We start from the raw sequence: 20,268 nt of genomic DNA on the forward strand, positions 1-20,268 counted from the left end.
AATTTCCCACAACCATTAAAGTCCTCTTTATACTTCTTACATGTTTTAGCTAATCAACCTCTCTAACTAAACTCTAATCTGTCATTTTCTTTTTCAAAAAAGAGTAAGAATCATTTAACTAAAGTCTCTCAGGGGACTAATTGTGGACGACAACATCTAACATAAACGCTCAGCGTGTTAAGCGCTTCACAGGCATTATGTCACTCAATTTGCACAACAGACTTGTAAGGAAAAACTACTATTACATCACCTCCATTTTCCAGATGAGGACACCAAGCACGGCAGGTCTTAGTGCCTAGCCCAAGGTTACCTACCAGGGAGCTCATCAGGACCTACCAGGACCCATCTTCTGCAAAGCCAGCAAGCATAACCACTGTGCCCTTTAATCTTGCTTCAGAGGCTGGCTCTACAGTAGGCACTCAATGGCAGATAGGGGCAGTTCCCGACTTTCAGTTATCCAGCTTGCTGACAACTCACGTGTTTGGACACTCAACTACAGAACCTCCCTCCTCCACTCATAGTCCCCCTACTATTGACACTGCAGTAAAGGGAGCCCCCATTCCTTCCACCAGAGGACTCCCCAGCCTTTCCCGATTCCCCTCCCTCCAGGTCCCATCCCACCTCCCCACCCTAACCTCAGCCCCGCAGTTGAACGGGTCACTTCTGGGATCCAACCTGGCAGGGACCTTGCACCACTACCAGCACTACGGTATCCTTGCATGAAGGATTCCACCGTCCAGCCTGCAATCTTCTGTCCCACAGTATGATTATTCACAGGAAAGCAATGTTGCTTTCAAACAACCAACGTGCAAGTGAGCCCTATTCATTCAAGCTGCCTGTTTAAGATGACGTTGCAGTGAAGATTCCTGTCTGCCGGTATCTCTCCAAACCTTAGAGGGAAAACTATAGATATGTCAGGATGACATTAAGCCCAAGTTTCCTGTTTCATTTCTTTACTGGACTTATATAAATCGATCGTTAGTGCACTATTTCCTATGCCAGAAGTTATTAGGCATTTCCATGTTTGAGGTACATTTTGTGAAATCCTCTCAGTGCAAAACCACATAGTATCTGGGTCATCTGTTCTGTGCTTGCTTCCAGCCCTCACCATTTTGAAACTATTTTAGGTACTGGTGCTTATTTTCCACTTCTTTTTTCAATGGGTGGCATTTTCATTCCTCACACTCAACTTCTCCTTGTATTCTTTTAGGGTCATCTTTGAAATGTCAGCCTTGGTCCTCTGACATGAAAATTTTAAAACGGAAATTTGTTGTAATTTCTTTCAAGTTGTAAATAGATGTTATTTATAAAAAGTACTAACTTTTTTACAAAAAAAAATGACCTTTGGCCTCCAATCTAAAAATACTAATCAGAAAAAAAAAACCTCATCAGTCCTTCTGAAAATGTCATTCTTACCTAAAATATAACATTAGAATAGTAATGCAGCAGCTCTCAAACATGAGCGCACATCAAGATCACCTAGAAGGCTTGTAAAAATGCAAATTGCTGGGCCCCATCCATAGAGTTTGTGGGGCCTGAGGTGGGGCATTTCTGACAAGTGCTGGTTGAGGGACCACAGTTTGAGACCACTGGTTTAATATTAGAGCCCAAAAAAGTCTTGAGGATCCTTTATACCTTATTTAAAACTCTAGTGGTTGTAATTTACAAAATCCCACTCAGGCTGGCCTGAGTGCAGAAGAGAGTTTGTTGGAGCAGCTGGGATATCTCCCAGACTCCAAGATAAATTTGAACAATCAGGTCAAAGAGCAGGCAGATTGGGGTACACAGCTGGAGGGACGGGGTCTCCTCTGTCTCTGTCTCTTCACTCCCCAATCAAAGCTCAAGTTTGCTCTATTCAAGTAATCAAAGGAGAGATCTGACTGGCCGCTGGCCAGCTGATGAATGGACTCCCCCAGGGTCAGCGTCGATCCCTGATTAAATCATCCCAAATAAGGTACCACAAGAAAGGTGTGGTTCTCAGAGAAGAGTGGCTTGGCAGAAACTCTAAACAGCATGTACTGCATCATCTTCTGAACTCTTATTGTCACAAGAGACAACTGTGGTTTGGGGAAAGTTAAGTGCTTGCCAAAGAGCATGCGCCTAATGAATGGCAAAGCTGAAGCCAGTCTTGCTTTTGGCGGGGGGAAGTGGAGCCTGGTGCGTGGATCCAAAGCCGATCTGGAAGTGCCAAACAGAAATTTGTTTCTTAGCCAATGGTGGGCCAGAGCTGCTGATAGCAGTGCCAGAGACCTGGGTGTTAAATATTCAGGAATTGTGCAAGCACACAAACCATTGGTAGCTGGAAACTTGCCACAGTTGGAGTATTTACACCATGAAAATTGGGTAACATTACAAACTGGCCCTGCTCCTTATTTTTTAGTTCCAAAGAGCCAGTTTAGCAGCACACCATTGCCTAGCTCCATGTGGGCAGAATTTACAATCGGCACAGACACCATATTTCATACAAGATAAGGCAACCTGAATTTGCAGTTTCCCCAGTAGCTGCCGCCTAAACCGTATAAGTAGCCTATTGCCCTGGGGTTGGCAGCTAGAACTCACGTTGTATATCCAGTCCCTCAAACTTGTCTCCTGACAGGTTTCTCACTGACAACTTGTGCACAAAATAAGCCTGCTGTCTCATTGACCTTGAGCTGCTCTTGTTCCCAGATTCAAAGCTGGCTCTGTCCTAACTGCCGAATGGCAGAATTTCAGTATTACTAAAGTAAGACAAGCCTGAGCAAGTGTATATAAAACCAACAGAAGTGTCTTTAAGAGATTTGTGTTAAAAAAAAAAAAAAAAAAAGGTAATAAGGCAGCCAATAAACAAATGCCCTCAGGGATATTGAGTTACTGTGTGGTTATTTAAAGAAGGAAACTCTTGTGCAAATTGCCCAAGACGTCTTTCTCCAGGCTCCCGTTATGTGGCTTGGCTGCCGGCTGCCTCATTCCCATCAGTGCACAAAGCCTGGGAGAGAAAGAAACCTCCGTGACTGTAAGTGATTCCCCAGTCCCCTGGCCTCTGCCACCTGTCACGGAGCCTGCTGACGCACCTCCACTGTCCCTTGGCAGCACTCCACACAGCCCCCTGTCCCACATTTCTTAAGAGGCACAAACTGCATGCGCCTCACTGACCACAAGACAGCACTGGGAGCTGGGTGGGGGTGGGGCGGGGGTTAGTGTTTCCATCCAATAATGCTTCCTGGGCCAGAGAGCCTAAAACAACACAAAGCAAACTCCATCTTTCCATAAGGAATTTCGGCATGGAGCTGTTTGCTGCTGTTGCGACTACAGCATGATTTCCTGGAACATGATGTCGTCATGAGATTTCCCATGCGTCTTCTCCCACAGCAGACCTAGAGTTACTAGTGCACTCATTTAAAATTCTTAAAAAAAACATATGAGGATGCCAAGATAAATTAAGTCCTGGCACTGATATCTATGGAGAGAGAAGCATTTTACAAATTTTAACGCTCTATCTCCTCCTTTCCTTTCCCTTTCTCCTTCCTCCTCCTGCTTCCTCGCCCTTCTTTGCCTTAGCCAAAATCGGTCCCCCACCCCATTTTATAGTCATTGAACTTCCACTGTGAATTTCCACTGACACACTAAACTAGGTACTGTGAAAAACACAAAAATGTGTGTTGAGGTGAAAAGCATTTGGCACATGGATCCAGCCACTTCCTTCCCTAAGACCAACCTGCTTCATCTTATTCATTGTTTCCTCAACAATCTTGAGCACACTGTTCTTAGCAATGGTGAGTAAAGCTTGCTCCTTTGCCCTGCAGTCTCCTGGGGGAGGAAGATACTTGGAAAACTAATGAGAGCCTGGAAAAATACTTGCTACAAAGTGGTCTATACAACATGCTGAGATCATTGCCTCTAGTTTTTTGAATTACAAAGCACTTTCACTGGGTTAGTGCATAGCGTGCTGTAATTTTCACAGTGGCCTTGTAAAGGAGGCATGGGAAAAATGTTGTCAGTGTTTTGATCTATTTGTCCCTCCTGGGCTGGGAGCTCCTTGAGGGAGAGTCCTTGTTACAGTCAGAGAATGTCACAGTTGAAGGAACTATGGAAGAAGAACATCCAGCCTGGCACTTTCCTTACACCACGGAGGAGACTGAGGTAGGAAGGCATCATGAGATGGTGACAAAAGCAGGAAATTCTACTTGGCCCCCTGGTTCCTGTCCCAGCTCTCAGCCATATGCTATACACATTATTTCACATATGATCTCCTTATGCTTTGATGTTCTCTTCTGTGAAATAAAATCAACACTATTTTCTCTGCCCATGTTATTGTGCTTTATAAATACTAAATGAGGTTAAGGATGTGAAAACACTTTGTGAAACATTAAACACTATTACAAATATGATAGCTCTTTGTTTCTATCTCCCTTAAAGCCTGTCTAATCTTGTCATACTTCATTGAAAATGTGCTTGTGTGTAAGCCCTTTGGAGGCAGGAGACAAGTTGTATTGATATTTGTATCACCAGCACTGAGTACAGTGGCTGCTAAAATGTTTTAAACATATTTTTTAGATAACAGTAATCACCGCTTGCCCAAGGGTGGTTCTGAATGTCTCCAGAGCTCTTTCAGGGATACCTCAGGAAGATGCCCTCCGAGGAATTTCTCTCCTACCTCCATTTCACTTCCTATGATCGGACTACATCAGGGCAAGATAGTCATGGTGTCTCCACTATAGCAGAAAGATCACCCGTATTTCTCATTGTACCCTTAAGGCAGTTGAGAACGATGGCTTGCTGCTTAGACATCACTCTCAAGAGGGCATGTCTCATTTTCCTTTCATAAACTCCATTCCAGTTATTCTGAGGGTTGGCCAAAGACCTTAGGCTGATGCCTTGTAGACAGTGCTGCTGGGATAGATGGACAGTCATGGGAATGGGGCTCTGGGGTCTTCAAGATGCAACGGAGCCATGGGATGTCTCGGCCACAGGTTACAGTTCCACTGTTGGGCACACAGCCTGACACAGATTCTGCTTGCAATTCCAGCTGTTCATATGAACCACTCCCTGGAAATGATGTTCTCACCCTTATCAGCTATTTGATTAATTCAGGGCTGTTTGTCTATGAAACACCTGGTCTACCTTGTGCTTTAAATACTGACATGTGAGTTGTTTTCAGAGGTGGGGGTTGAAGCCAGGAGAGTGAATGCCTTCAGGGAAGGTGTGTGTGACTAGGCTAGAGTGTTAGAGGAAACTCACTGTTGGTAAGTGAGGCAAGGAAGAGGAACCAGAAAAGGGAGAGAGAGAATGTGAGAGAAGGAGAGTGAGGGAGTGACATTGGGAAAGTGACATGTCATAGAAGCAGAGAGAGAGAGAGAGGTGAAGTAATAGTGTCATATCCAGTAGAATCATCAAAAGGAACTCTGATGAAAGACCACTAGATATGGCAATAAAGAGCTCATTAGTAAAATGTAGGAGACAATGTTCAGCTGTGTGGTGAGTCAAAAGGAGCAAGAGAGGGAGGATGTCACTGCCCAGGAAAGTGACGCTGTGATGGCAGTTCACATATTCAAGGATTTGGACAGGAAAGAATTGTTAACCTGTAGTGAGAAGAGATATCAGGATCAAATGAAGATCTTGTCAATTTGGGCAAATCTCAGCACACCTGGTATTAAGGATGGAGTCAGAAAGAAGGGTGAAATAATAAATATACATATCTACCCCCAATTCCTGGTATGGAGCTCCTAAAATCCTTGTGATTTCCTATGTGATAAGAACATGAGGAGCATCTTTTGTTCTAACATTTCGTCTTTGCCTGGTTTCTGACACAGAGCTCCTAAATCCCTTGGAATTTTCCAAAATCCCTTGGAATGTCTTTTGTTCTAATGAAGTGACTCTGGGTAGTCTCCTAAATAGCTTCAGGATGAGGGCTGGTCACCAGAAAGACAAAGCCATGTTAGAAGCTTGGACCTTTCTACCTTACCTCCCATCCTGCAAGATGGGGGAAGGGGCTGGAGACTGAGTTGATGATCAATCAGCCTATATCATGAATACTCATAAATATCCCAAAAGTACTAGATTTGGAAACTTCTGACTTGGTGAACACATGCAGGTACTGGGAGGGTGGGGTGCCTGGAAAGGGCATGGAAGCTTTGTGCCCTTTCCTACATACCTTGCCCTCATCTGGATTTCCCCCATCAGAATTCCCTGAATTCTGTGATCCATACAGAAAATTAACTAGTGAACCCATGTAGGGGGTTGTGGGACTCCCAATTTACAGAAGTACAGGTAACAGCCTAGAATTTGTGATTGGCATATAAAGTGGGGGCAGTCTTGTGGGATTAAGCCCTTAACTTATGGGATCTGAGGCTAACTCCAGCTGGATAATGCCAGAACTGAATTGTAGGGTACCCAGCTGGTGTTGCAGAGAATTACTTGATGTGTGGAAAACCCACACATCTGGTGTTGGAAATATTGTGAGTGTGTGGGTAAAGGAATCATAGAAGTGGCTTCCCTAGACACAGGGGAACGTTTCAAAGGAGAAGATGACTGGAGGTCATTATTTACAGGAGAGGATGGGCTTCATATGATGGAGGCCAGAAATCTTTTCCTCTTAGCCTAAAGCTGTAAAATGAGGGTGCAGATAAAGACCAGTGAAGTTACATTATCAAAAGCCAACTCCTTCAAAAGACCACAGAAAAACCTGCTATTCAAGCAAAAATAAGGGAAGGATATTTATAGGGTTTGTGGGTCTGGGTTCAAGTGATTCAATGTGGGTCTTTTAAAGGGAGATCTGACTGGGACTGAGCAAAATTCATGACATGATAGTTAATACTGGTGAACCCAGCAAGGTGAAGGTCAAGTCTTGAATAAACAAACAGTTGTTTGACAAGTGAACCATTTGCCAAGGTAAACAATCTATTGTCCTGAGAAGAGAGCTGTTTGCCCAGATGAGCAAACTATTTGCCCAGACAAAAGCAAGCAGGTTATTTATTGTTTTATAGCTTTCACTTCCTAGACAAGAAATTCCTAGAGAGACTAATTGTCATGTTGGCATGACATGAAGTGTGAGCGTAAACCAGAAACACTGTGGCAGTGGTTTCAAACTTGGATGAACGCTGAAATCACCTGAAGATCTTCAAGAAAGTACTGATGTCTGATTCCCACCCCCAAAATTCTGATTTAGTTGGTATGGGGTGGAACCTGAGCATGAAGCCTTTTAAATGTCCTCACCCCCAGGTGATCCAAAATCAAGATTTGGGAACTACTTCGCTAGAATTACAGGAGAAAGTAGGGATGAAATCACCATTTGGGTGATGCTTTGGGGATATAAAAAGAGAATATTGGTAAGCTACAGCATATGGCAGGTTGAAATCAGAAAGCAGTATTCTAGAATAGGCCTGGTCTGTAGCTTCTACCATAGAAGGCAACAGCAGCCCCAGTGTGGCAGCCTCCGTGGGAGGCCAGACAGAGGACACTGAGGCACTGAGCAAGTTCTCTGTGGTTATCAAAGTGGGGAGTGTGAACTTGAGTGAGGGGGAAGAGCAGACAGCTGAGAGACGTTATCAGAGAGAGAGAAGCCTGCTATGGACTTTTCAGAAGTCGGGGATCTCTCAAGGGGTTTTGGAAGGAGGAGGCCCAGAACACGAGGGTGCTGCTTCTCCATTATGTGAAATGAAGGTGGGGGTCTGAGGCCTCACGGGAGAGAAGGAGAAAGACATGTAGTGATGGATGATGATGGGGTGGCCTGCATGGGGAAAAGAAAGAACACTGAAGACATGTGGCAGTGCCTGTGAGCAGACAGGAGGCCACAACATCATTGATTACAAGAGGACAATGTAGACAGAAGACATGGAGTTCAAAAGATGAAATAGCAAGGAAGATAGTTGTGTTTTGACAGCCTAGAAATGGCTGTGGGAAGTAAGGGAATCCTGCCCAAGCCCCTTCACCACTGAGAACAGGTCTGGGAGGACATGAGGACTACCCAGGAAAGGGCACCAGGAGACTGAGAGACAGGTTAACCACTGGGCCAGGAGAGGGCAAGAGGGAGGGAAGGGACGAGCCGTCAGTGAGAATTAAGGTGGGCTCGTCTCTACAGAACAGGAGTTTCACAGAGCACAAGACACATGGGAGGTGGTGGGAAGGCCAGGGTGGTGGGGAGGCATTCGTGAAGTCGGGAGGGGAACCATAGGAGACAGTGAGGTGGAAGCAGAGAATCAGGATGCCAGGTGAGGAGGGGAAGGAGCAGGCACAGGACAGCACTGGGCTGCCTGACAACTGCCTTTACTTCAGGCCAGGAGGTCAATGAATTCAGAAAAGACGGAGGCATCCACCAGGATATTTTTTCTGGATGTTTTTTCATCTCTTAAAAAGTTATTTAATTTTTGAATGGTTTAAATACCAAGAAAGGTATTAAAAGGGATACCTTTTAGGGGCGCCTGGGTGGCGCAGTCGGTTAAGCGTCCGACTTCAGCCAGGTCACGATCTCGCGGTCCGTGAGTTCGAGCCCCGCCTCGGGCTCTGGGCTGATGGCTCGGAGCCTGGAGCCTGTTTCCGATTCTGTCTCCCTCTTTCTCTGCCCCTCCCCCGTTCATGCTCTGTCTCTCTGTGTCCCAAAAATAAATAAACGTTGAAAAAAAAAATTAAAAAAAAAAAAAAGGGATACCTTTTAGTCCAGCCCCTACCTTTCTAATAGTTACCTTTCCAACAAATAACCAATAATTTTAGTTCCTTATGCAGCCTTCACAGAATAAAGGTTGTGTATACATACATAAGCATACATGAGTACACATTCCCCCTTCTATTTACACACGAATGGCATATTATTGGGGCACCTACTCTTGCACAGCTCTGGGGGGGGTGCCACTTACATAGAATTCAGTGTGAATAGTGTTTCAGAGTTGTCCAACATGGAGGAATCCCACAATATATAGAGTTATTTTACTTAACAGTGTGTCTTGGATATATTTCCACATCAGTACATAAAATATTTATCATATATATATATATCTCACCACTACTATGTCTTGGTGTGGATGTATCATAATTTCCTAAAAATACTACAATGGTCATTTTGGTCATTCCCAATTATATGGTTTATAAATAGTGCTGAGCATTTCATTTTACACACATTTAAGTGCATAAAATGAATTGCTCCAAGTGTAGTTATTGGTCAAAGGCTTTCTGCTAGGAGTACATAGGCAAATGTTTTCTGTAAAGAGCCAGATAGTAAATATTTTAGGTTTTGCAGGCCATATGGTCTCTATCTCAATCTCAATTCTGCAGTTGTAGTGCGAAAGTAGCTATAGACAATATATAAATAAATGAGCATGGCTGTGTTCCAATAAAACTTTATTTATGGACACTGAAATTTGAATTTCACATCATGTTCATGTGTTACGAAATTTATTCTTATGTTGATTCTCATTTCACCATTTAAAAATGTAAAAATCAGGAGTGCCTTGGTGGCTCAGTTGGTTGAGCGTCCGACTTCTGCTCAGGTTGTGATCTCACAGTTTATGAGTTCGAGCCCAGCAACAGGCTCTGTGCTGCTGGCTCAGAGCCTGGAGCCTGCACTGAATCCTGTTTCTCCCTCTCTCTGCCCCACCCCTGCTTGCGCTCTGTCTCTCTCTGCCTCTCAAAAATGAATAAACATTAAAAAAATTTTCTTAAATGAAAAATCATTTTTATCTTGTGGACTATCGAAAGACAGACAGCAGCACATGTGGTAACAGCTTTCCAACCTTGTTTATGCAAGAGAAATGTTGATAAGTATTACCAAATTGACCTTCATATACGTTATCCCTTCATACTTCTGCTAACAATGTGTAAGTTGCTATTTTCCCTTAAACCTTGCCAACAGAGTGTATTAGTGAGCTTCTGAATTTTTTGTCAAACAAATGGGTGAAAGTAGTATCTCAGAAAAGTTTTAATTTGTGTTTCTCTGAGAATAGAAATATTTTCATGTGTTTCAAAGCCATTTGCTCTTCTGTTAATCATCAGTTTATATCTTTTATTGCAAATAAAATTTCAAATATCAAGTTCCTTGTGAGTAAATACTTTTTTCTTCTTTTAAAAGTAGAAATGGTTTTATTATGTTTTCTAATTATAAAAGTTATTATGATTATGATTACATTTTCCTGGTATAAAAAATTAAAGAAAATGTAAAGAAAAGAAAAAGTATTACTCATAATCTCCTCAGAAATACCTATTTTTTTTACTTTTTTTAGGACATTTTTCAGACATTTGTATATAGGCATGTTTTTAGAAAAGGTGACTCATTCAACAAATATTTATGTGTTATGACTATTACAAGGGTCATGCTACATATACCATTTTGTAACTTGCTTTTTTCAGTTAACAATGGATCATGGAAATTTTATTCTTGGCCTGTCAGTGCAGACAGTTGAGTCAACAAAGTACAAAATATGTTTCAACAAGCAATAATTCCATTTATCTCATCCTCTCTGGACCATTGTGTCTGCCTGTTCTGATAGAGATGCCAATTGAACCAATGACATGGATTGACAGAGTAGGGTTACAAAAAGAGAAAGAACCATTCATTCATCAAGTATTTATTGAGTACCTACTGTGTACCACACTAAATGTTGGGACTATAACAGGCAACAGATTGGGAAAGTTTCACAGTTCAGTGAAGGAGATAGATATTGTAGGCAAGAGGTCCCCATAGTGGGATATGTGTTGTGAAGAAATAAAACCAAGTGATGTAACAGAGGTCAATGAGGGAACTGCTTTCAATTGTGTAAACAGAGAATGCCCACTAAGGAGGAGACAAATGAATTGAGGTCTGATGGACAGGAGGAGCCACCCAGGTATAGATCTGAGAAAGAGAATTCCAGGCCAAGGAATGGTACATCTAATGAACTTGATTGGGTCTAGGAACAGAAAGAGGCTACTGAGATGAGCAGAGTCGGAGAATGGTACAACTAGGCTGAAGAGATAGACAATGTCAGTCCATGAAAGCCTTGGCGGGCCATGGCAGGGAGTTTGACCTTTATTTAGAAAGCAATGGGAAGTGATTGGTAGATTGATGTGATTTTATATACATTTTTTAATGTTTATTTAGTTTTGAGAGAGAGAGAGAGAGAATGAGCAGGGCGGGGGACAGAGGATCCAAAGTGGGCTCTGCACTGACAGCAGTGAGCCCAACATGGAGCTCACCAGCTGTGAGATCATGACCTGAGCCAAAGTCAGACACTCAACTGACTGAGCCACCCAGGCACCCCAGATCTACATTTTTAAAGAGAGGATTCTAGTTTAGGGCTGCTGGGGAAAAAATACAGGATACTCAGTTAAATTTGAATTTCAGATAAACAGCAAATAATTTTTTAGTACGAAAAGTAATATTTAATAATATTTTATATAGCTAAAAAATTACTCACTGTTGATCTGAAATTCAAATTTAACTGGGTGTCCTGTATTTTTATTTGTTAATTCTAGCAACCCTATTCTGGCTGTTGCGGAGACTTTTGTGGGAGGTTGGGGGGTAGGGGCAGAGCAATCCTTAAGAGGCTTTTTGAGAAGTCCAAGGGGCCAGGGGTCTAGAATTGGAGGAAAGTGGATGGATACAGAATCTATTTTGGAAGTAGAGCCCAAAGGACTTACTCACAGATTGCTGCCAGGTAGGAAGAAAGGAGAGAGATCAAGGATGACTCCCATGTTTTCAGTACCTGGGTGGATAATTGCAAAGTGATTGTGATCTTCTCATTTGTTTGTTTGTTCCACAAAGTCTGCAGATGTGTGACTATTTAATAAATAATAGTAAAACGAAATAAGAAGCAAAGTGGTTTAAGACAAGAGTAAAAAAGCTCTTTGCTATAGAGAACCAACAGCCCTCCAATCCCACCTCCTAGAATCAACTGAGATTAGTATACTTAAAGCCAGTTTATTTATTCTCTTTGTTTCTTTGAAAGACAAATTTAACATTTTTACTTGGATTAAGGAAAAACAAGGGAATATAAAATGTTATTAAATAATTAGAATAAGCACTAATTATATTTTGGTTCTTTCCTGTGGACAGTTTCCCATTATACAGCAAGGAGGAGTAAATGATACTGGAGAGAAAGTGGGGGAGGGTGGAAGTAGAAAGAACCAAGGCAGGGTAGGAGAGATGCTAAAAGGAACAAGAAGACAGAGAAAAGGTGAGAAATTTGATGGGTTTGGCTTCTACACTGCCTACTGGAATATTTTCTTTTTCAATTGGTTAATTCTGAGGTATTTAAGGCACTGGTTTACTCTGCAAACAATCACAGTTTACTAGTCTGAGGAATGGGGTGAGAAGAGATATTTATTGAGCCCTTAACTAGATAACAAGTCCTTTACATACGTTTTCCTGATTTTCATGACAACCTGTGTTGTAGATATGTTTATCTCTGTTTTACAAAAGTTCATAACTTACCCAAGGACACAGAGTAAATGGTTATCAGACTTGGGTTTGAACACAGGTATGTCATCTGCCTGAATTCCAGGCAGGTAGTTTTTCCTTTATATCATCTTCCTTCAGATGATTTAAAGAGCTTGAATAGCATTTATAATAAATTTCTTTGTTGGCTCTTTTCTCCTTCACAGATTCTCTGAGTTCCAGAGATAGTCATTCTTTTTTATATATTCTGTTCTACTAAATATAAATAAAGATGTTGGAAGCAGCAGAGAAATAGATGTTTTAGAATGGTTTTTGTTTTAGGAACAAAAATCTGCCTATAGATTGTGGCTGTTGCTAAGTGGGAGTGGCTGGTTCATTTTTAGAGAGAAATACCTCTTTTTTTAAAGTAAGGCTTTAAAGGAATTTTTGGTTGTCTAAGATAAGGCCCAGACTAATTTGAGAAATGGGGAAAGTGGTTAGAAAAGAAGGTGAACTTCCTCTTAATAAAGAAAAAAGGAGTCTCCCTTAACGGAGAGTTGTGGGGTAGGTTTCTGGGGAAGAGAAGTGTTTATTTTTATAAGTTTGCCTTAATTAGATTTTCATTTTCCTCTGCAGAGTCTGGGACCTGGGGATTTGGATATGAGTGAAACAATGGGTTCCAGCAATCAGCCAGAATCCAAGGAGGAAAGGGAGAGAAAGGACTCACTGTGAAACAGAATCACTGAAGGGGATCATGATATCCAAGAACTTTCTGTTGTCCTTTGTGCTTCATAATTCACTTTGCTATCTTCATCTTTCGGAAACTGATTGACCACCACAAAGGAGGAACCGAATAGCTGGAGTAAAGCCAGGAGAGAGAAGCAGAAGCCTTCAGAAGCTGTTACTAGGTAGTAAGAAATCACTCTCTGGAGTCCCAGAGAGCAGATATTCTGGAAAAGAATGGATTTCCTGCTATTGTGCAGGATGAAGACTTGAGTAATTTTGTCTGGTTATTAAAGGAAGCCTGGAAGATGGGGGGGTCAGATTATCGTATGTCCGGGAAAATTCTCATGGCACTGTGTGTCTAAGGCAGGAAATTAGATACAAGATGAAATCCAAGAAGGTACTGTGGTTGGGTTTCTCCCACAGAAAGAGGAGAAAAATCCCTGTATCCCTACTTATGCAAACAATATGCAAATTGGGGTGATTACATATTTGCTTAGAAAATTTCTGTTACCTCATTTTGGCTTCAAGGGGAGTGGGGACACCAAAAGGGAATGTTTATCAACAGTCCAGAGTTGTTAGATTTCTTGCAGGGGAAACAAAGGGTAAATTTCATATCAAACAAATGTCAGGGTTTTAAGCAAGTTTTCCAAATGCCTCAATGTCTCCCCAAAACATACCAAAGAATAATTATGAAATGTGATCCATTGACAAAATGAGGCACAAGTGGAAAATTTTCTCCCCTATTCATTTTACTGTAAGGGACTTTTTCTCCTTTTTGTTGGCTCAACAATGTGAAGGAAGGGCTTGGATTTTTTCCTCCAGATGAGTTCTGCAATCATTTCTAGCTATTTCTCTAAAGCTGGATTTGAATCTGTTGCTTTGGAGTGATGTAGAACGCCTGTCTCATGTGGCGACATATGAGGCTGAGAGCATCCAACAAATGGACCAGCTGCATATGTGTGACACCTCCAATGGTGTCCAGGCAGCACAGCTGAGACCACCTGGGATGGCTGTCAGCAACAAAAGGTGGGTGTCACTGCCCTAGAGGGCTGGCTGGGAGCCAGAGAACCACTGTCTCTCCAAGGACAATCTAAAATTGGGCAAAATCTGAGTTGGGTTGAATTAAAAATCTTTTCTGAACATTAGCTGACCTGATTAGGAGTTAGGCGTCTCTCCTTCTTTTAGCCAAAGATGGTAGAATAAGTATCCTAGCAACAGGGATATTTTACCTTCTACGGTATGACTGTCTCATTCTGCTGCCCACAGTTCTCCCAATAACTACCAGAAAAGGGTCAGAGTCAGAACAAACTTAGCCATTGGCCTTCAGTTTCAGTGCATGATGGTAATGAGGTGACAATCCCAAGACCTAGATTAACTAAAGCGAGTTGACCAGATTTTTCTGAGTGTTTCCCTATTTCTGTTAAAGGTGTTAACATTGCACTAGCAGCTGGCTTCAAGACCCTGTGTTTTCCTTCTCTCTCCTCTTTTCCATCTCTCACCCTCTCTCCCTCTCTCTCTCTCTCTCTCTCTCTCTCTCTCTCAGACCCTGGCCCTGGCTCTGGCTCTGGCTTTCTCTGTTTCTTCTCTTTCTCTCTTCCTCTCATCTCTCTGTTCTCCCTAATCTCTCACTCATTTCCTTCCTTACTTCACTGATTGCTATTTCCTTTTCAACATCTATCAACCTTTCTTCCCTGCTTCACTCTTAGCCCTGCAGCCACCCCAGGCAAAGAGCTGTGAGTTGTACTCCTGAAGACTGTCAAATCTTCCCTCTACTTCCACCCCATAGCCCATGTTCTAGGTCCGATGAATCCCTTACTCTTCCTGTGGACAACGTTGGCCTTGGCGTCTGGTCTTTTCTCAAAATATTTTACTTTACACGCTGCTACCAAATTATTTTCCCTATAACAAAATTGTAATATTGCCCTGCTCCAAAACTTTCAAAGATTCCCCTTTTCCTGTGAAGCAAAGTCCAAAGTTCTAAGCCTGCTATATTGCACATCTAACATAGTCTGGTTCTGCCCATTTTTTGCAGCCCTACCTCTCTCTGTCTTCTTTCAGGCATACACTGCTTCTGCCAAAACGTGTGGCCTGGGACCTGTCCTGAAGCTGTTTCTTCTGTCTGAAGTTCTGCGCACGCGGGCACACCAGAGCCCCGCCCAATTCCTCTATCTTTACACGTCCTAAACCAGCAGGCCCACCTCAAGCCTGACCAGGCCTTCCCCGATATCCCTAGCTAATCTTCTGAGCCCATATACAACTTATTCACATAATGAGGTCACTCTAACAGTAATAAACCAGCTGCTGCTGGTTCTGTCCCACATGCTTACTTACATGGACCTCAATCTCCTTTTTAAGTTCTATCCTACCAAGGTTTCCAGAAGTTCCCAGAGTGCCTCATACAGACCCAGTGAACAAGGACACTTCTTCCAGTCTGTCTCATTGCTCTGCCATCTTCCCCTAAGCACCTTCTGGTTATTGCTGCTCCTGCCACAGCGAAGCTGCTGGAGCCCCTGCTATGTCAAAGTCATACAGTGTTCTGTGGCAAGTTGTAGAAAGAACATGTAACTTTTCCTTATTGAGCGGTTGGAATCCACTCAGTGAAGTCCCTAAAGAATTCTGTTGATGCCCTAACTGTCTTCGAGGCACTGTGAAACAGTTCTGCTTTTTAAAAAATTCTTGATTTCACCATTCTCTCATCATTATATCTAATGTAACACTGAGTTATAATTATTCTACTGTTAGGGTATCTTTCAAATCTACCCATGTTTCTCCATCTGCACTACCACTCCCTTGTGCAAGCCGCCTCTCACCCAAGCCACTGCATCCATTCGTATTCAATTCCAATCCTTTCTCCGTATAGCATAGACATAGTCTTATAATGTCAGTCAAATCATTTTACTCCCCAGCTCAAAGCCCTTCAACAGAGGTCATTCGTCTGTGGGTAAACATGTAAGATTAGTAACAAGATTTAGAGGGCCTGTAATGGCCTGGCCTCCTCATGTTTCTCCAGCCTCATCTTTTACCCCAGTCTCCTTCCCTCCAGTATGCACTCATATCAAGCTCTTTTCATTTTCTCATGGATACCAGGCCCTTTTTCTCTTGGGGTGTGTTGTCCAGGCTACTCCTGTGGACTGAAATGCTCTTCTCCCAGCTTCTTCTGGGAAATACCATTCTTTACGTCTCAAGTCAAAGGTCACTTTGTCCAAGAGGCCTATCCTCGTCTACCTCTTTGAAAGTTAGTAACTTGTATTTTTTCTCCAAAGAATTTATCACAATCTGTACCCATGTATTTATGTGATTATTTGTTTAAGTCTATCTCCCTACTCCACTGGGGGAGGAATGTGTATGTTATTCTTTACAATATCCTCAGTACCTAGCACAGTGGCTGAGACTCAAAAAACACTAACTGAATGAGTGACTGGAAGAAAAGAGGGAAGAAGGAAGGAGTAAACTATTAAAATTTTATAAGAAAATTAAATTTTACTGTGAGTCTGAAATACTCTAGCCTCAACCCTATTTTCCCCATTGAAATAGTTGTACACCAAACACAGCTCTTGCTGTGTGGACATCCAGTCTCTTCCTTCTGATCTCTGTGTCCAGCACATTTTGCCTTCCTTTTTTCTAGCAATGGATACTCAGATTGCCTCCAAATTTTCCATCAAAATGAACAATCGCCACTGTTTAAAATGCTACTTTTAAAATCCCTCAGTATGTTTTTAATAAACTTGAATTAGAGTGAGTCATAAACTACCAGAGAGCTTTGAAGGATATCTTTCATAATGACTTAAGTACCTAAATTCAGTACTTCCTGCAATCCTCCAAACATATTTTCAGGCCGTTAAGAAAAATACAAGCATTAAAAAAAAAAAAAAAAAAGATATATTATCTCCAATAGTGGGTGACAAAAGAAATCAATTACGTATGCATGCAAAGTTAGAATATTGACCAACTGAAGAAAAAGCATAACCAAGATGGCCCCTTGTCATTGGATAACTTCTCTCAAAGAGAAATAAAAGAGACAGTGCAGGCAGTCACACCAAACATTTACCTAATTTCTAAAGCCAGAAACCTAGGGCTTATCCTTGATTCATGCATAATATTATTCTTTCATCATCTGGGGCAAAACCTAGTCATTTAACATTTCTGTCTTGACGTTATTACTACTTTATTCATATAACCTCTGAACTATGACGACTGGCAGGCTCAGAATGAAAACAACCATAAAATTATCAGAGAATTTTGGCTTTCTGCCAATTCTACAGATACGCGAACATTTCACAAGAGCTGTTTCCAGATTTCACTCAATGCACCCCTCACTTTGCCCATATCCTCTCTCAATCCCTTCTAGCTCATTCCCACACAGGAGCTGGCACAATCATTTTAAAACTTGAATTTTGTTCTGTTGCATTACTGCTTAAGAAGCTCTTGATGGCCCCTTGCCTAAAATCTGTAACCTGCTCACAGGGGCTGGCCCAGCCTGCTGTCCCATCTGCCTTCTACTCTGCTCCTCCATTCATCTCTGCTCTCCCATGGCACACCAGATTCCCGGTTCCTCAAAAGCACCAGAGCCCACGTACTCCCTGCTCCCTCTGCCCGGAAGGTTCTTCTCAATTTCTCATCCCTAACACCCCCACTCCCAGCCTTCTGATCTCAGAGCAAGCATCAGTTCCCCAGGAAAAGACTTCCCTGACCTCCTATTTACTGTGTGCATAGACCCTCATTCACCTCCCTTTGGAGCACATAAAATAATTGTAAATTATAGACAGCTCTGCAAGGCTCTTCAGTCTTTGGTCATCCTTGCTAGACTAGAGGATCCAAGTTCAAGGGGCATGGCTAATGTTGCTCACCACTGTGCTCATGGCCCCCAGTAGAAACCAGCACAGAATCAGTACTCAGAAAGCATTTTAAATAGATAAATAAATGAATAATTAGACAACTCTTTTTTTAAATTAAAATGCTCTATTTACTGTGACTAAAGCCCAATTCCCGCTGAAAAAAAATTGATGAATTATTTGTAATTATCCTCTGAGCTTTATGTTTTTTTATTGGTTGAGTTCTCTTCTTCTTTACACACAGGTATGGATTTGTATTATTGTTACTGGATGTATAGTGTGGAGTGAAGCTAGTCAGGGATTGTTGATAACAACCAAGCTGGAGGACCAGGCAAGAGACTATTTTCTTGGTGATACCCATTGAAGAACAGTAGGTATTAGAGGGAAAATGAGAATTTCAGTCACTGCTAAGCTTCATCTAAGTAAGTCTATCATCCAAAAGGCAGAAAACTAGGATTGGACTGAGATTTCAGTGTACAACCATGTGGGTTGCTGTCTAGTTTATGAACACTGGGAACAACCCAACAGACATAGGCGGATCTGAAGTGGTCTCGCCTGCCTAACACAACTCTGCACCTCTATCCAGATTTGATTGATCCACCATTACGTCTGAGATGGTCAAATTCTCTCTTCCAAAAATTTGAAACCAGGAATAGAAAAGCAAGGAGATTGGGAATTAGTGATTTTAACTTCACATATTAGCAGTGGCCTCGAACCATATCTGTTCATGATTGTTCAACCCTTGATTCTAGGAGATGTCTCTAACCTTCTGATAAATTTCCCCTTCTTTTTTGCATCCAGTAAAAGCTGGTTTTTGTTATTAGCAACTCAAAGAGCCCCATAACTACAAATATAGAGAAGATACCTCTGTGCAGGTGGTAGGTGAAACTACAAGTGTGGAGAGATCATTTTACAAATTGTAGGAGAGAGAATAAGAGGGAGAGAGAGAGAGAGAGACAGTGAGTGTGAGAGAAATAGGGAGAAAATGTGAGTAAGAAAGAGAGGAGGTACAAGGGCAACACGAGAGTGAAAGCCAAATGCAGAAAGTGTGAAAAGCAAGTGAGAGAGAGAGAGAGAGAGAGAGAGACATGGGTGGGGGAAGGAGACTAGATTAGAATAAGAGAAAAGAACTGGCATTTGGGGATGTCTAGCAAGGGTGTGGACTGAAAAGTGAAGTTCTGCTGGGACTAAAGTCACATAAAGGTCAAAATTTGAGAAATGTCAGGCTAAATCAATCAATTAATCAAACAAAAAAAATCAGTTTAAAAATGGAGGGAAAAATCAGCCTGCAATTATTCTGACAGCTATCAGTCATATTCAAAGAACTATGAATAGGGAAATATCAGATGTGCTTCCTGAGGGGGTTGGGATTTATTTTTTTCTTTGAATATTTATTCATTTTGGGGGAGAGCACAAGCAGGGGAAAGGCAGACAGAGAGAAACAGAGGATCTGAAGCGGGCTCTGTGCTGACAGGCTGACATTAGCGAGCCCGATATGGGGCTCAAACTCATGAACTGCAAGATCATGACCTGAGCTGAAGTTGGACGCTCAATGACTGAGCCACCCAGGCACCCCGGGACTTATTTTTTTTCTGGTGGGATTTAATTCTTTCCCCCACTTTGGCTCAACCTAGCTTATCATACAACTTGCCCAGAAATAGGGAGGAGAAAAAGACACATGTGAGGAGGAATCACCTTTAACACCACAGATCAGAGTACATTTGTTTGAAGATGAGGATGACAGAGGGAAGCTTCATAAAGCCTAAGAAGCCCAGTGTAGGCACATAAGTGCATGTTTGCTTGTTTTCAGAGAGAGATGACGTCGAATGCAGCAATTTCTTCACTGAAACAAACTACTGGATTTACAGAAAGAGATAGCTTTGGACACATTTATAATATAGATTTACTGGGACACTTCTGCCCTTCCAAACCAAATTAAATATTTGTAACAGTTCTAAGCAGAGAAAAAGGTTTTTTTTTTTTTGTTTTCTTAATCATCATATAGAATTTCATGGGCAGTGCGTAAAACAACCTCTTGCTCACTTAGGCTGCATAGAACAGCAACCTCTGACCGGTTTGCTACGCCGACAGAAATGAGCAGTGCAGAGTTGAGTGCCACAGAGCTTACATAATGACAGAAGGGGACAGAGTGACAGAGGGGTCTTCTTTCTGTAGGATGCTGCTCACCTGTCTGGCCTCTTCTCAAACCTGCTCTTATCACACGGAGTTCCTGCCACACTGGGGCTCTTCCATCTCCTAGAGCCCTTAGGAAACGTGTCACCTGTTCTCCCTCCTGGAACGTTCTCCCGCCTGGAGTGCTGTGTTTCAGATCTCCCTCCGCTCCTTCCTCAGCTTCCCTTATTACATGTTTTCATAGCAGGGGGGTTCTTT

At 42.2% G+C, this 20,268-nt stretch overlaps 1 long non-coding RNA gene across 3 annotated transcripts in view; it reads left to right on the forward strand.

Moving 5' to 3' along the window:
- The window catches only part of LOC124524212 (uncharacterized), a 41,260-nt gene that overhangs the window by 12,085 nt on the left and 8,907 nt on the right, over positions 1-20,268 (forward strand). For 2 of the 3 annotated variants that reach the window (XR_006965178.1, XR_006965180.1), the window contains exon 3: positions 12,956-14,572. This is a non-coding gene — a long non-coding RNA (uncharacterized LOC124524212). Of the gene's footprint in view, positions 1-12,955; positions 14,573-20,268 lie in introns of those variants that run through there. The other variant, XR_006965179.1, reaches the window with a different exon arrangement.

Source organism: Lynx rufus, unplaced genomic scaffold, assembly GCF_022079265.1.
Source record: "Lynx rufus isolate CCGP_SWC_20201006 ecotype Redwood Valley unplaced genomic scaffold, mLynRuf1.p SCAF_4, whole genome shotgun sequence".
Lineage (NCBI taxonomy): Eukaryota > Metazoa > Chordata > Mammalia > Carnivora > Felidae > Lynx > Lynx rufus.